At 45.6% G+C, this 14,421-nt stretch overlaps 1 protein-coding gene across 1 annotated transcript in view; it reads left to right on the forward strand.

The window, feature by feature from the left end:
* The window catches only part of CACNB4 (calcium voltage-gated channel auxiliary subunit beta 4), a 219,177-nt gene that overhangs the window by 38,842 nt on the left and 165,914 nt on the right, over positions 1–14,421 (forward strand). The window lies entirely within an intron of this gene.

Consider the following 14,421-nt stretch of genomic DNA (forward strand, 5'->3'; position numbering starts at 1 on the left):
CTCTCAGTTTTAACTGAGAGCAACTGATTAAGTGTAAGAGGTGCCTAAGCTGTGCTGCTTGAGCAGTGTAGCTTAGTAAATCAACCCCTACTGATTTGTCTGTGAGCCAGATGTAGCCATCAAAAGAGCCACATCTGGCTCCCGAGCCATAGGTTCCCTACCCCTGCTCTAAATATATACTTGGAAACTAAACTTCTAATAGAAATAGCAATGAAACAATACAACAAAGTATGTCAACTTTCAAAAAATATTTGTAAGTAACTTAGACTGAGGACTAATGGGCTCTGCACTGTTTTGCTAATGCTGAAAATACTTTGTGTTCTGTAAGGCAGCATACTGTAACTTTTACACAATCATCTATATTTCAAGGAAATGTCTGGGAGCTCAGGCCAGCTGCCAAGTGTTAAAAACAAATTTGATTGCCGGGGTGTGAATGTACAGCAGCTACGAATAGAAAAAGAACATGATCTGGCAGAACAGAAAATAAAGGTGTGAATGTGCCTTTTGGAAAACATTTAAATGAAGTTCGATCACGCTCCAAAACTGTAAATCAGCTGTTTTCCACCTCATTGGGGTTAGATGAACTCATAATAACTACCAGCAAAAGTGTGCCATCTCTGGGCACAAAAGGGAATGGGAAAATGGCAGAATCCACCAACCTCACTGTGAGGGTTAAAGAAGAGGCAACATTGAGTGACAGAGCAGAGACAAAGGAGCGGAGACAGTGAGGGTTAGAGTAGAACTAGAGGAGAAAGTGTGTACCAGTGAAGAGCAGAGTGTGATGGCCAGAACAGAGCATGAGGAAGGGAGATGATGAGGTCCAAGAGACCGTGAGGACCAGAGAAGAGAAGATGAGACCGTGAGGACCAAAGAAGAGAAGACGAGACCGTGAGGACCAGAGAAGAAAAGATGAGACCGTGAGGACCAGAGAAGAAAAGATGAGACCGTGAGGACCAGAGAAGAGAAGATGAGACCGTGAGGACCAAAGAAGAGAAGACGAGACCGTGAGGACCAGAGAAGAAAAGATGAGACCGTGAGGACCAGAGAAGAAAAGATGAGACCGTGAGGACCAAAGAATAGAAGATGAACCCGTGAGGACCAGAGAAGAAAAGATGTGCCCCTGAGGACCAGAGAAGAGAAGTCCGGAAGGAGATAGTAGGGGCTAGTTAAAGTGAGGATCAGTGGAGAAAGGACAACGTGAACTAGAAAAGACATTGCAATGATGCAGAAATTGACTGTGGGTGGGGTGTAGAAGAATGGATACAGTAAGAGAAGGGAGGGCATAGCAGATAGTGGATGATGACAACCACAGCAGGGAACAGGTTAAAAAAAAGTAAGAAGGTCAAAGATCAGGAAAGAAGGGAGCTTACAAAGTGAGGAACTATAAGGAAGACGAAAGAAGGCTGAAATAATGAAGAAAATGGAGGACAAAGGAGAAAAAGCAGCTACGACTGGAATAACCAATTAAGAGGTCAGTGGTGGCACAGGTAAGGCGGTACAGATGAGAGTAGACAGAGCAAACTTTAAAGGAGTACTGGCAACAATAAAAGGGGTGGTGGGAGGAGGGAGTGAAAGAGAGTTGTTGGCAAAGACTTGGAAAGAACAGAGAGAATGAAGAACTGGAGACAATGGGCTTGATTCACAAAGCGGTGCAAAGTGTTTGCACGCCTGTGAAAAGCCCTTTATCACACCTAAACTCAGTTTAGGCGTGATAAGAAGAAACTCGCGCGATCTCCCGCGCGCAAAGTGTTGCGCGCGTAGCACACCGCGCTGCGCGCGCAGTGTACCGTGCTTCGCACGCAGCGTCCATTGAGCCCTATGGGACTTTGCGCGCGCAGCGCGGTGTGCTACGCGCGCAAAACTTTGCGCGCGGGAGCTTCGCGCGAAGAGCAGCACAAATCGGTGATAACTCAGCTTTGCACGGCTTATCACGCCTAAAGTCTTTTAGGCGTGATAACTGAGTTATCACCGCTTTGTGAATCAGGGCCAATGACTTACAAATATGAGGCGGTAGCACTGAGGGTAGGGAACTCAGACCTTACTAACTCCAACACATTGTGCAGCTTGGGTTTACTGATTGATGGTGAATTAAACTTCACGAATCAAATTTCATCTGTCACTTAAGGATTATTGCAAACATCAAGCACCTAATTCCTTCAGAGGAGCTTCCAACTCAAGCTTTATCACATCACGGCTGGACTCTAGCAATGCTTCCAAATAAAGATCTACACCGCATGAAGGCAGCACAAAATGCTGCCGTAAGACTGTTAACAGGTCAACCCCGCCATTGCCAAACAACACCAATCCTTTGTTCACTCCACTGGCTACCCATACAATGGAGAATCCTCTTCAAAATTGGCATGCTAATATTCAAATCCCTACGTGACCTAGGCCCTGGATACCTGAAGTATTTGTTGCAGCTGTTTCAAGCCTCCCACAACCTGAGAACAAAAGGATCCAATAGCTTGATCACCCCCAGAGTCCAACTAAAAACATTTGGAGCCAGAGCCTTTTGTCATGCTGCCCCTACCCTTTGGAACACCTTGCCCCATTGAAGACAACTCCAACCCTGGATGCATTTAAATCAAAACTGAAAAGCCACATGTTCAGTCTGGCATTTATGAGCACATAACTTTCTCCCCTGTAACACATCACTATGTACTAATCCGAGACAAGCTTATTAACTTTGCATCCTATAGAAGAAAGGCAAATCCAAATGTTCCATCGTTGTTGTTGGGAGTAATGGAGACAGTTGAGGCCAGGGGTAGCAGGGGTAGGAGAAAACAGAGAGACCGGAGAATTAGAGACAATTTGGACAGAAAAGGAATAACAAAAACTCTAAGATTGGAGGGTAAAGGCAAGAAAACAGCAGAGACAATAGAGGGCACACAGGAGCGTAACAAGAGACCCACCAAGGGATGCAGCCACAGGGGGGCCCAGAAGCAGCAGGGAGCCCTGTGGGGTGGGGAGAGAAGTTTCTTTTCCCTGTCCTGAGAAACTGATAACTAAGGGCACCAATAGAAAAACTTTGTTCTCTGCACAATTGTTCTAATGACTGCATCTGCTCAGCCACTGACACTCGTCTGTCAGTTTGCTGTATGCGTTTTCTGCACACCATGTGTGTCTGGATGTGTGGAAACATGCATGCTTTAGCACAGAAGCTAATGTAATTGATAGAGAAAATGTGTGCAGTGCTTCACTGAAGTCAGTTATAATCTGCATGGGGAAAACACATACAAGAGTGCACTAGCCAATGAATAACATTGGTTCTCAGTTTACTTGTGCAGAAAGTGAGAGAGTGGGGGAGCGGGGGGCCCTATCCAAATCTTCGCGCGGGGGGGGGGGGGGCAGTGATTTCTAGTTATGCCCCTGAGGGCACATGAAAGAATAGCTGCAAGATGCATTGGAGATATCCAGATGTCACTTGTATGTCCGTTATTGACACCTGAAGGGAAGAGAATGTCACAGAAACTAGTAGGGCAGCTCTGGGAAAGTCTTGGGCCTAGCGATGGATACAAGTCTTGAATGATAGTGCTGCCACAGGTACAGGCTTGCTGTGCTGTCATGGCGGAGTCCTTCCCTATGTTATTGTGCTGGTGGTTCATGTTGTAATGAACAATGTTCTCTTACTGTTCCGTTTCCGTATGGGACCTGTCTTGTACTGTAGACAGGGAACTGATGTAGAACATTAACTCCTTTTCATCTGACATACAGTCTTTCAGTAAAAATTTCATTTGGGAACATAACCAATTACCAGAATATTAGGCAGAGGGAATAAGTAGGTCAGCACATGTCACACTTCCTCATGATATCATCATTCTAATGTCACATTCATAAGAATCGCTGGCTTCGGCTTCACACTTCCAACATTAACATCTCACTCTGACAGATGCTGCAGATATGTGGGATGAACGATTAAAGTGTACCTGTCACCATTATACATTTCTGATAATATATGCAGGCTGATATACCTACCTGGTCTCTTTCATATTCAAAACAGGGATATGAGAATTCCACTTATGAAAGTCTAGGTATGTCCCATACAACCAATAAAGGCGCATGGAAAAAAGGGCGCACAGTAATGTAGTTACTTAGTAAAATGTAGTTATTAAATACCGATATTTTACTATAAAATGTAAAATATCGATATTAAATAACAATTTTTTACTATGGCTAAACCTAAGATCACTATAGACTTTGGAAGCCTGGATCAAGAGTGCTGTCCTGTAATCCATTGCCAGCTCCGCCAGCACTGACATCTTCACTCCGGTCCCTGCGCACCCCACGCTCCCCTTCTGCTCATAGCACGAGTCCTGGCTGGGCAGCTTCTCCCCCACTGTGTGTTTGCGCATGGGAAGCGCTGCACTTCCTCCCCTTTCTGCCACCACCTCCTGTGGGCCAGTGGAGGAGCTTCCCAGGGTGACAGCGGCTGAGCAGGAGAAAATGACACATGCGGCAAGTGGAGCAGAATAGCGGTATTTGGGTGCCCGCGATGCCCGATATATAGCGGGCGCTTCATCAGCACTCACTACATATTGGGCACCCAAATATCTGGCAGTCCTGTAATCGAGTTGGCTGCAGTAGTGGCTGACTCACACACCTGAAACAAGCATGCAGCTAATCCAGTCTGACTTCAGTCAGAGCACCTGATCTGCATGCTTGTTGAGGGGCTGTGGCTAAAAGTATTAGAGACACAGGATCAGCAGGAGAGTCAGGCAATTGGTATTGTTTTAAAAGGAAAAATGCATATCCTTCTCAGTTTAGATTCCCTTTAAGATCCGTGGACACTTGTAATGGCTGCCGGCTGTACCAATCGGATGTGATCACTAGGGTGACATTTCCGAGACCCAACGCTGTACAGATACATTGTTATGCTGTTGCCTGGCAATGTATCTGTACAGCACTGGGGTCCCCAAACTGTGCACCATAGTGATCGGATACAATAGCTACAGACGCACAGGCTGGTTATAATAGTACATCACATTCCCAACTAGTGATGAAATATGGCATGTAGGGTATCATTTTAACCAGGGGTGAGCCTGGGGTGCCTGGCACCTGGGTGCAAGATTTTCTCTGGCGCCTATGGGAGTGGATAAATTAACCGCGCCCAACCACATAACCACACTTATGTCCATAATCATTATGTGGGCAGCATTCACCAGAAAATAATCATTATGTGGGCAGCATTCACCAGAAAATAATCGTTATGTGGGGAGCATTCACCAGAAAATCGTTATGCAGGGAGCATTCACCAGAAAATAATCGCAATGTGGGCAGCATTCACCAGAAAATAATCACTATGTGGGGAGCATTCACCAGAAAATAATCGCAATGTGGGGAGCAATCACCAGAAAACAATCGCAATGTGGGGGCATTCACCATAAAATAATCGCTATGTGGGGAGCATTCACCAGAAAATATTCGCAATGTGGGGAGCATTCACCAGAAAATAATCGTCATGTGCGCAGCATTCACCAGAAAATCATTCACCAGAAAATAAACGCTATGTGGGGAGCAATCACCAGAAAATAATAGCTAGGTGCGCAGCATTCACCAGAAAATAATCGTTATGTGGGGAGCATTCACCAGAAAATAATCGCAATGTGGGGAGCATTCACCAGAAAATAATTGCAATGTGGGGAGCATTCACCAGAAAATAATCGCTATGTGGGGAGCATTCACCAGAAAATAATCGCTATGTGAGGAGCATTCACCAGAAAATAATCGTTGTATGGGTAGCAATAACCAGAAAATAATCGTTATGTGGGGAGCATTCACCAGAAAATAATCATTATATGGGGAGCATTCACCAGAAAATAATCGTTATATGGGGAGCAATCACCAGAAAATAATTGCAATGTGGGGGCAATCACCAGAAAATAATCGTTATGTGGGGAGCTATCACCAGAAAATAATCGTTATGTGGGGAGCATTCACCAGAAAATCGTTATGCAGGGAGCATTCACCAGAAAATAATCGCAACGTGGGCAGCATTCACCAGAAAATAATCGCTATGTGGGGAGCATTCACCAGAAAATAATCGCAATGTGGGGGCATTCACCAGAAAATAATCGCTATGTGGGGAGCATTCACCAGAAAATATTCGCAATGTGGGGAGCATTCACCAGAAAATAATCATTATGTGCGCAGCATTCACCAGAAAATAGTAATTCACCAGAAAATAAACGCTATGTGGGGAGCAATTACCAGAAAATAATCGCTAGGTGCACAGCATTCACCAGAAAATAATCGTTATGTGGGGAGCATTCACCAGAAAATAATCGTTATGTGGGAAGCATTCACCAGAAAATAATCGCAATGTGGGGAGCATTCACCAGAAAATAATCGCAATGTGGGGAGCATTCACCAGAAAATAATCGCTATGTGGGAAGCATTCACCAGAAAATAATCGTTATGTGCGCAGCAATCACTAGAAAATAATCGCAATGTAGTGGCAATCACCAGAAAATAATCGTTATGTGAGGAGCATTCACCAGAAAATAATTGTTGTATGGGTAGCAATTACCAGAAAATAATCGTTATGTGGGGAGCATTCACCAGAAAATAATCATTATATGGGGAGCATTCACCAGAAAATAATCGTTATATGGGGAGCAATCACCAGAAAATAATCGCAATGTGGGGGCAATCACCAGAAAATAATCGTTATGTGGGGAGCTATCACCAGAAAATAATCATTATGTGGGGAGCAATCACCAGAAAATAATCGTTATGTGGGGAGCTATCACCAGAAAATAATCTTTTTGTGGGGAGCAGTGCTGTGAAAAAAAAATTCACTCACTTTAGCCGGCCTCTGACGTGCAGCTCCCAGACGATCCTCTAGCGATGATCTCCCGCGCTAACAGGCAGAGCAGGGCTATGGCAAGATGGCGGTCCCCACAGCGGGGAGATGAATCGGGCGGCCAGCAGCGGGGAAGAGAGGCAGAAGGAGGGGACCCAGGTGGGGGGGGAGATCTGTCCGCCCTCCCCGCCGCTGTCCCCACCCATCCTTCTAGCGCTGCTCTTCCCCCACCATGGGGGGTCGTGGCGACACCCCCTTGGGTGTCAGTCACCCGGGGCGCCACGCCCCCCCTGCGCCCAATGGACGCGGCTGGAGGGAGGGAGCGGCGGCGCCTGACCGAGAGAGGCGCCTGGGTGCAATGCAACCGCAGCACCCGCCCAGGCGCGGCCCTGATTTTAACCACTTGAGAACCAGAGGTTTATACCCCCAAGTGACCAGACCATTTTTACAATTCGGCACTTCACAACTTCAACGGTTTATTGCTCGGTCATACAGCTTAGCAACCAAATTAATTTTACCCCCTTTTCTTCGTACAAGTAGGGCTTTCTTTTGAACCCCTAAATTGACCCAAGACTGTTACATACACTACATGATACATAGATATGTCTGTGGCAGGGATTAGATTGTGAGCCCCTCTGTGGGACAGTTAAGTGACAAGGCTGTCCTCTGTACAGCGCTGTGGGAGACCGCAGCGCTATACAAATATATATTTGCCTGTAAATGAAAAAATCAGCCTGCCAGTTCTGATCGTGGGCTGGCAGTCTGATCACTGTGTCCGGCTTTGTTTACTGATGGGAGCTTGCGCTCGTGCAAGCTACTGTCTAATCTCGCTCCTCCCTAAATGACGCTACATGACCGAGGAAAAAGAAAGCCCCTCTGCGGCCGCCATCCTGCATTAAGCGGTCGCAGAGTGGTTAAATAGAACAAGAAAAAAATTTATATTTTGCGGTGTTTTGTAACTGTGGCACTTGACATATGAAAGTTACCAAAGGTGTAATATAAAATGAAAGAAAATGTATCTTTTCTGCATTTACGCCTATTTTTTTCCTATAAGATGCAAATAAAATGAAATCATTCTCAGAAACTATAGTCCTGGCCAAAAGTTTTGAGTCAAAAATATTAGTTTTCACAAAGTTTGCTCCTAAACTTCGTTTAGGCTTCTATCACAGTAGTTCAGTGCGGTTTGATGCGACGCAATGCCCCCAAAAAGTCGCACAGCAAGAGTAAGTGTGTGCGACATTCATAGTACACACATTGCGTTTGTGTGTAAGGTTGTTAGACAGTGCTGCATACTGTGCGTTATACACGTTAGTAGCTGCGTTGAACTGTTTGCACAGGCTCAGTAATGACTTGGAAACATACTTTTCATTGCCTGTGTGCTCTACTACTGTATGCAACGATAACGGGGCATTAAGTTGCGTTGCGACTTTTTTGGGGCGTTGCGTTATAATTTGCGCTGCGACTTCAACGTCACATCAAACCGCAACATCCCACTGTGAAAGAGGCCTTAGATCTTTGTTTCAGTTGTTTATGTGATGTACTGAAATATAATTATAAGCACTTCAAAGGGTTTTTTTGATAATTACATGAGACTTATGCAAAGAGTCAGTATTTGCAGACAGTATTGGCCCTTCTTTTTCAGGACCTCTGCAATTTGGCTGGGCATGCTCTCAATCAACTTCTGGGCCAAATCCTGACTCAGTGTTCTCCCCAGGCTCTTTTAGCCGGGTGCCCCACCCGGCTAGTTTTGGTGACCACCCGGCTGTCATCGGCTCACTTCCTCCTCTGCTGTAATCAGAGTTGTGCAGAAAAGCGCCAGCCCTGTATTCTCTGATCTTGCCCCACCCGGCTACGTTTTCATGCCACCCGGCTGTAAAAAATTTCTGGGGAGAACACTGTGACTGATAGCAACCCATTCTTTCATAATCACTTCTTTGAGTTTCTCGGAATTAGTTGGTTTTGTTTGTCCAGCCGCCTCTCAAGGAATGACCACAAGTTCTCAATGGGATTAAGATCTGGGGAGTTTTTAGGCCATGGACCCAAAATTTCAACATTTTGGTCCCCGAGCCACTTAGTTATCACTTCTGCCTTATGACACGGTGCTCCATTGTGCTGGAAAATGCATTGTTCCACCAAACTGTTGTTGGAAGAAGTTGCTGTTGGAGGGTGTTACTATCATTATTTATTCATGGCTGTGTTTTTTGGGCAAAAAATTGTGAGTGAGCCCACTCCCTTGGATGAGAAGCAACCCCACACATAAATGGTCTCAGGATGCTTTAATGTTGGCATGACACAGGACTGATGGTAGCGCTCCCCTTTTTCTAGATGCCCCAAACAATCGGAAAGGGGCTTCATCGGAGAATATGACTTTGCCCCAGTCCTCAGCAGTCCATTCACCATACTTTCTGCAGAAGATCAATCTGTTCCTGATGTTTTTTTGGGAGAGAAGTGGCTTCTTTGCTGTCCTTGACACCAGGCCATCTTCCAATAGTCTTCGCCTCACTGTGTGTGTAGATGTGCTCACACCTGCCTGCTGTCATTCCTGAGCAACCTCTGCACTGGTTGCACTCCGATCCCGCAGCTGAATCCTCTTTAGGAGACAATCCTGGCGCTTGCTGGACTTTTTTGGACGCACTGAAGCCTTCTTAACAGGAATTGAACCTATTTCATTGAAGTTCTTGATGATCCTATAAATTGTTGATGTAGGTGCAATCTTAGTAGCCACAATATCCTTGCCTGTGAAGTCATTTTTATGCAACGCAATGATGGCTGCATGCGTTTCTTTGCTGGTCACCATGGTTAACAATTGAAGATCAATAATTTCAAGCATCACCCTCCTTTTAACATATCATGTCTGCGAACCCAATCAGCCTGACATAATGATCTCCAGCCTTGTGCTCGTCAACATTCTCACCGGAGTTAACAAAATGATTACTGAAATGATCTTAGCAGGTCCTTTAATGACAGCAATGAAATGCAGTGGAAAGGCTTTTTTTGGGATTCAGTTAATTTTCATGGCAAAGGACGACTATACAATTCATATGAACACTCTTCATAACATTTTGGAGTATATGCAAATTGCTATTCTAAAAACTTAAAGGAGTCATCAGGCAATCTATAATATAATGAGTAATACTTACCGGGGACTTCCTCCAGCTCCAAGCTCCCAGGATGTCCCTCGTCGCAGCTCTGCCCGCAGCCGCTCGCCGCAGGTCTGTCCCGGTCCCCAGTGATGACGTCAGAGCGACCTCCAGGTTCAGGACCTTGCGCAGTCCGCTCCGGCCCACGTGGCGGTGATTGACAGCGCCGCTCGCGCAGGCGCAGTACAGAACGACCTGGAGGTCGCTCTGACGTCATCGCCGGGGACCGAGATGGATCTGCGGTGAACGGCTGCGGGCAGAGCTGCGGCGAGGGACATCCTGGGAGATGGAGGAAGCCCCCGGTAAGTGCCACTCATTTTACTATAGTTTGCCTGGCAACTCCTTTAAGCACCAACTTTTCTCATTTCCAATTTTTTTGACAGTCTAAAAACTTTTGGCCAGGACTGTAAAAGTTGACCCCTATACTTATATGAAGTGAATCAGACCTAAATTTCTATATACTATATAGAAACTATATATACTATATACTGGAGTATATAAAGTAGTTAAGGTTACCTTAACGCTTGTACAAAGCTTTACAACGTAAAACAAGGACAGTGACAGAAGTTTACAAACTTCCAACTTTGTTGCCTGTAGGAGTGAGGCTGTTTGCCGACTCATCCATTCTACGCTGGATGAAAGAACGTTTCGTGAAGACGTTAATCGCCTGTCATGAGCTGAATTATATAAATGAAAGAGTGCGTATGACAGAATGCATAGCCGCTATGTGTAGGGGGACAGGGATGAGTCAATCACTTATCTCTCTATTGATCCACACATAGAACAATGTGTGTTTCTGCGTATGTAATGGAGCTGGAAGTGCAGCTCACCAGCCTGTCAGGAACAGAAAGAACTTCTCAAAAGTTATTTTTTTTTTTATGTAAAAGACAATTCCACCCACGCTTTTTGCTTTGTTACAAGTGTAAACCATAACTTGCGTTACAGAAATTACATTGTATAGCATTCGGTGTGGCCAAGATGGAATCTAGTAGCCTAATAGTATGTGTAATGACCAGGGCAGTTTCTAGGCTAAATCCAGGGCGAGGGTGTAAAAATCGCGCCCCCCACCCCTGTGGACTGGCGTACTCTTACTCTTTAGGGACAGTCACACAGCCACAAGTCACAAATTGATCTGCCTACTTACTAGTGACCAGCAGCTCATCCAGGAGGAAGCAGGGACCAGGAAAACACAGGTGAAGAGAGTCCGGAAAGCCAACTCCTCCATGGGCACCGTGCACTGACAACCTGCAGTACCGCTACAGGACATCAGGTGTCATCATGCTGTGGTGACGTGAAGATGACATGACGTCAGCCTAGGAGAACTCAAGGAAGGTGATCAAGCTGGTAATCTTCTTCTTCCATTTGGCTGCACTACGTGTCACCAGCTCCCTAGCGGTTATGTCCTTCTGCATGCGTCCCCCTTCTTCTGCTTGCCGGTCTGCGCCCAGGGCGGTCGCCCTCCCCGCACTGCCCAAGAAACGGCCCTGGTAATGACACCCTGTGTTATGCTGCCTGACACTATCTGCTGCTCGCCCAGCTGCTGCATGCAGCAAGGATCTCCTCTCTATAAGATCTCATCTGATTGTGTTTACATAACTCCATGGTAATAAAGCTCCCACCTCCCCTATGATCTAGCCCGGAAAGTTTACATTGGTCAACATACACAGGAGCCAGTGGAGAGCTGAAGGAAGTAAGGGAGTCACCATCCAATCAAAGAGAAACTTTAACCCAGGTTTGAATTTCATCCTAATCAGTAGTCGATGCCCCCTTTCTCACGCGAAATCTTTACCGTTTCTGGAATAGATCATCAGGGGAGTTTGTGTGGATATTGAGGTGAAACCCCTCCCACAGTGTGATATCAGGGCCATGGCCCTTACAGATTTCTGTCTGTGAGCCTTGTTGCATTGTGGGAAATAACAGATGTTTCCAATTGCCAAGCAAGCAGTATCTCTCTCTCTGTGCATACAGTATATAGATATAAAAAACAGCCTTTTAACCTACCACATTGTTAGTGGGTGCGTTTATAGATAATGGTAGTTGGTGCTGTCTGGTTTCTTTCATGTCTGCCAGTAGTAATGATGATGACCCGCAGGCTCACAGTGGATCCAACAACATGAACTAATTACACAGCGAGTATCAGTCTTTTCTTGATCTATGTTCTATTTTTGAACTTCTCACTTTGCAATGTATTGATTTATTTTTTTCCTGTGCTACTATCTTCCGGTAGAGTTGCTCTTCTGTTTCGGGACGTTGGGTTTTCTAAAACAAGATTGCTATTATGAGATAGGAAGCTATTTGGCTTTGTTGATCTTGAAAACGGTGAACTTTTCATGTATAGATGTGCAAATGATTTGGGGACTGTTTAAGTGATAGGTTGTGTTTATCTGGTAGAGATGGCAAGTAAGAGATTGTTGCTCTTCCCTTTCTTAGCATCTAGATGGGCTCCTTTGGTTGAATATGTAATCAGGAGACTAGGGCCGGTTCTAGACTTTTTGCCGCCTAAAGCAAACTTGTGAGGATGCCGCAGCCCCCCCCAGTTACATTGACCCCAGTATCTCTGGAGGGGGTAGCAGCCAGGACGTGAGAGCAGCAGGCACAGCGGTGGGGGGGGCAGACCTCCCCTCTCTCACCTGGGGCTCCCCTGTCCACGCTTCCCCTCGAGCTATTTGCCTGGAATTACCATCAGTAAGAGAGAAGCGAGGCAATTACTCACCTCCTTCCGGTCCAGGCTGCGTTCCACCGCCCCCCCCCCCCCCCCCGCTTCCGTCACCTGAGGAACCTGCCTCACCCAGCCTTATGGGCGGCCCAGCCCTGCAGGAGACCCAGAGCTTTATCTTTCCTCACTACATCTGTCCTGGGTCTGTAAAAATGACCTCTGCTTTTTGGCCCGGATAAAAAACAGAGCCATGGTTACCAATGTTAAAAATAGCAGCCATCTTCTCTTAAACCCCCCCCCCCCCCCCCCCCCAAAAAAAAAAACGGATCCGAGGGATCCGTTATGAAAACTTCAACAGACGGTCCGGATTTGCAGATTTTTCACGGACTGCTTATGGATCCGGATACACGGAGGGGTAGTGGCAGGCAATAGGAAAACGGATCCCCCTCTGCCTAGCAGCTTTGGACACAGAAATAGATCGGTTTTCTGTGTCATCCTGTGGGTGGGGAGGGGCCTCCATGCTGGAGGGAGTAACAGCCAGGATGGGAGTGGCAGCAGTTGGCGGGAAGAGGAAAGATTTGACAATGGGCAAACACTGACTAAATCATTTATACATAATTATTGTAAAAATGAAGCACTTTTTTTATTACGTTATTTTCACTGGAGTTCCTCTTTAAGCCATCTCTGCTCATGCTGTTTAACTCCTCTGGAATTAGGTAAAGTATGATGCTTTGCAGCCTGTACTCTACAAACACAGCAGTAGCAGCCCCCTTAGCCCCTGGGGTCACATCCCAATGGCGGTGGTTGTGGAGGCTGTTGTTACGCTCCTGCACCGATCCTTACTGTCATCACTATCTATCGTTCATACAAAATGTCATAATTGGAGCAAGAGCCACAAAAATAAGCAACGTGTTCCCAGACCTCTATCTTAGTGCCTCTAGGGGTACACAGTAGTAGCAGCAAAGTTGTCGGCACCACCTTAGTAAATAAAAAAATAAAAAAAGCTCTTTACTGGGACATCTGTATAATCGTCTGCAGTAACAGGCTGCCGTTTTGGGTAATGTACCCTTTTTCAAACTGCCATAGCCATACTATGGGCTCAATTCACTAAGCTTTATCTAACACTTTATCAAACGTTTGACAATTTACCTCATGGGTAAAATCTAATTTTAAATTCACTAAGGTGTTATAGATTCATTGAATGTTTTATCGATAAAACGTTCAACAAATCTATAACACCTTTGTGAATTCAAAATTAGATTTTAGATGAGGTAAATTATCAAACATTTGATAAAGTGTTTGATAAAGCTTAGTGAATTGAGGCCTATGTCTATGAGGCATTACCCGAAACGGCTGTCTGTTACTGCAGCCAATTATAAAGATGCTTTTTTACATTTACTAAGGTGGTGCCATCCCAACTTTGCTGCTTCCTATCCTTCATAGTCACATTTGAAATATAAGCAATATATACATTTGCAGGATCGGAACAGTTTTTTTTTTTTCCAACACATAACTTTTATTGATTGTAATAAAAGCAACAAACATGGAAATGCCGTAGGAGAGGATAAACTCACAAATCATGAAGCATCAAACAAGCCATGTAAGAGCAATATGCGAGATGGAGAGCTACACACAATATGGCGAAAGCTTAAAGAGAACCCGAGGTGGGATTTAATTATGCTAGTGGGGCACAGAGGCTGGTTGTGCACACTAACACCAGCCTCTGTTGCCCCATGGTGTGCCTCCAGGACCCCCCTGCGCGCCGCTATCCCCTCCGCAGTGCTAGCGACACACAGCGTGTCGCCAGCACAATGTTTACCTAT

The sequence above is a fragment of the Hyperolius riggenbachi genome, chromosome 7, assembly GCF_040937935.1.
Source record: "Hyperolius riggenbachi isolate aHypRig1 chromosome 7, aHypRig1.pri, whole genome shotgun sequence".
Lineage (NCBI taxonomy): Eukaryota > Metazoa > Chordata > Amphibia > Anura > Hyperoliidae > Hyperolius > Hyperolius riggenbachi.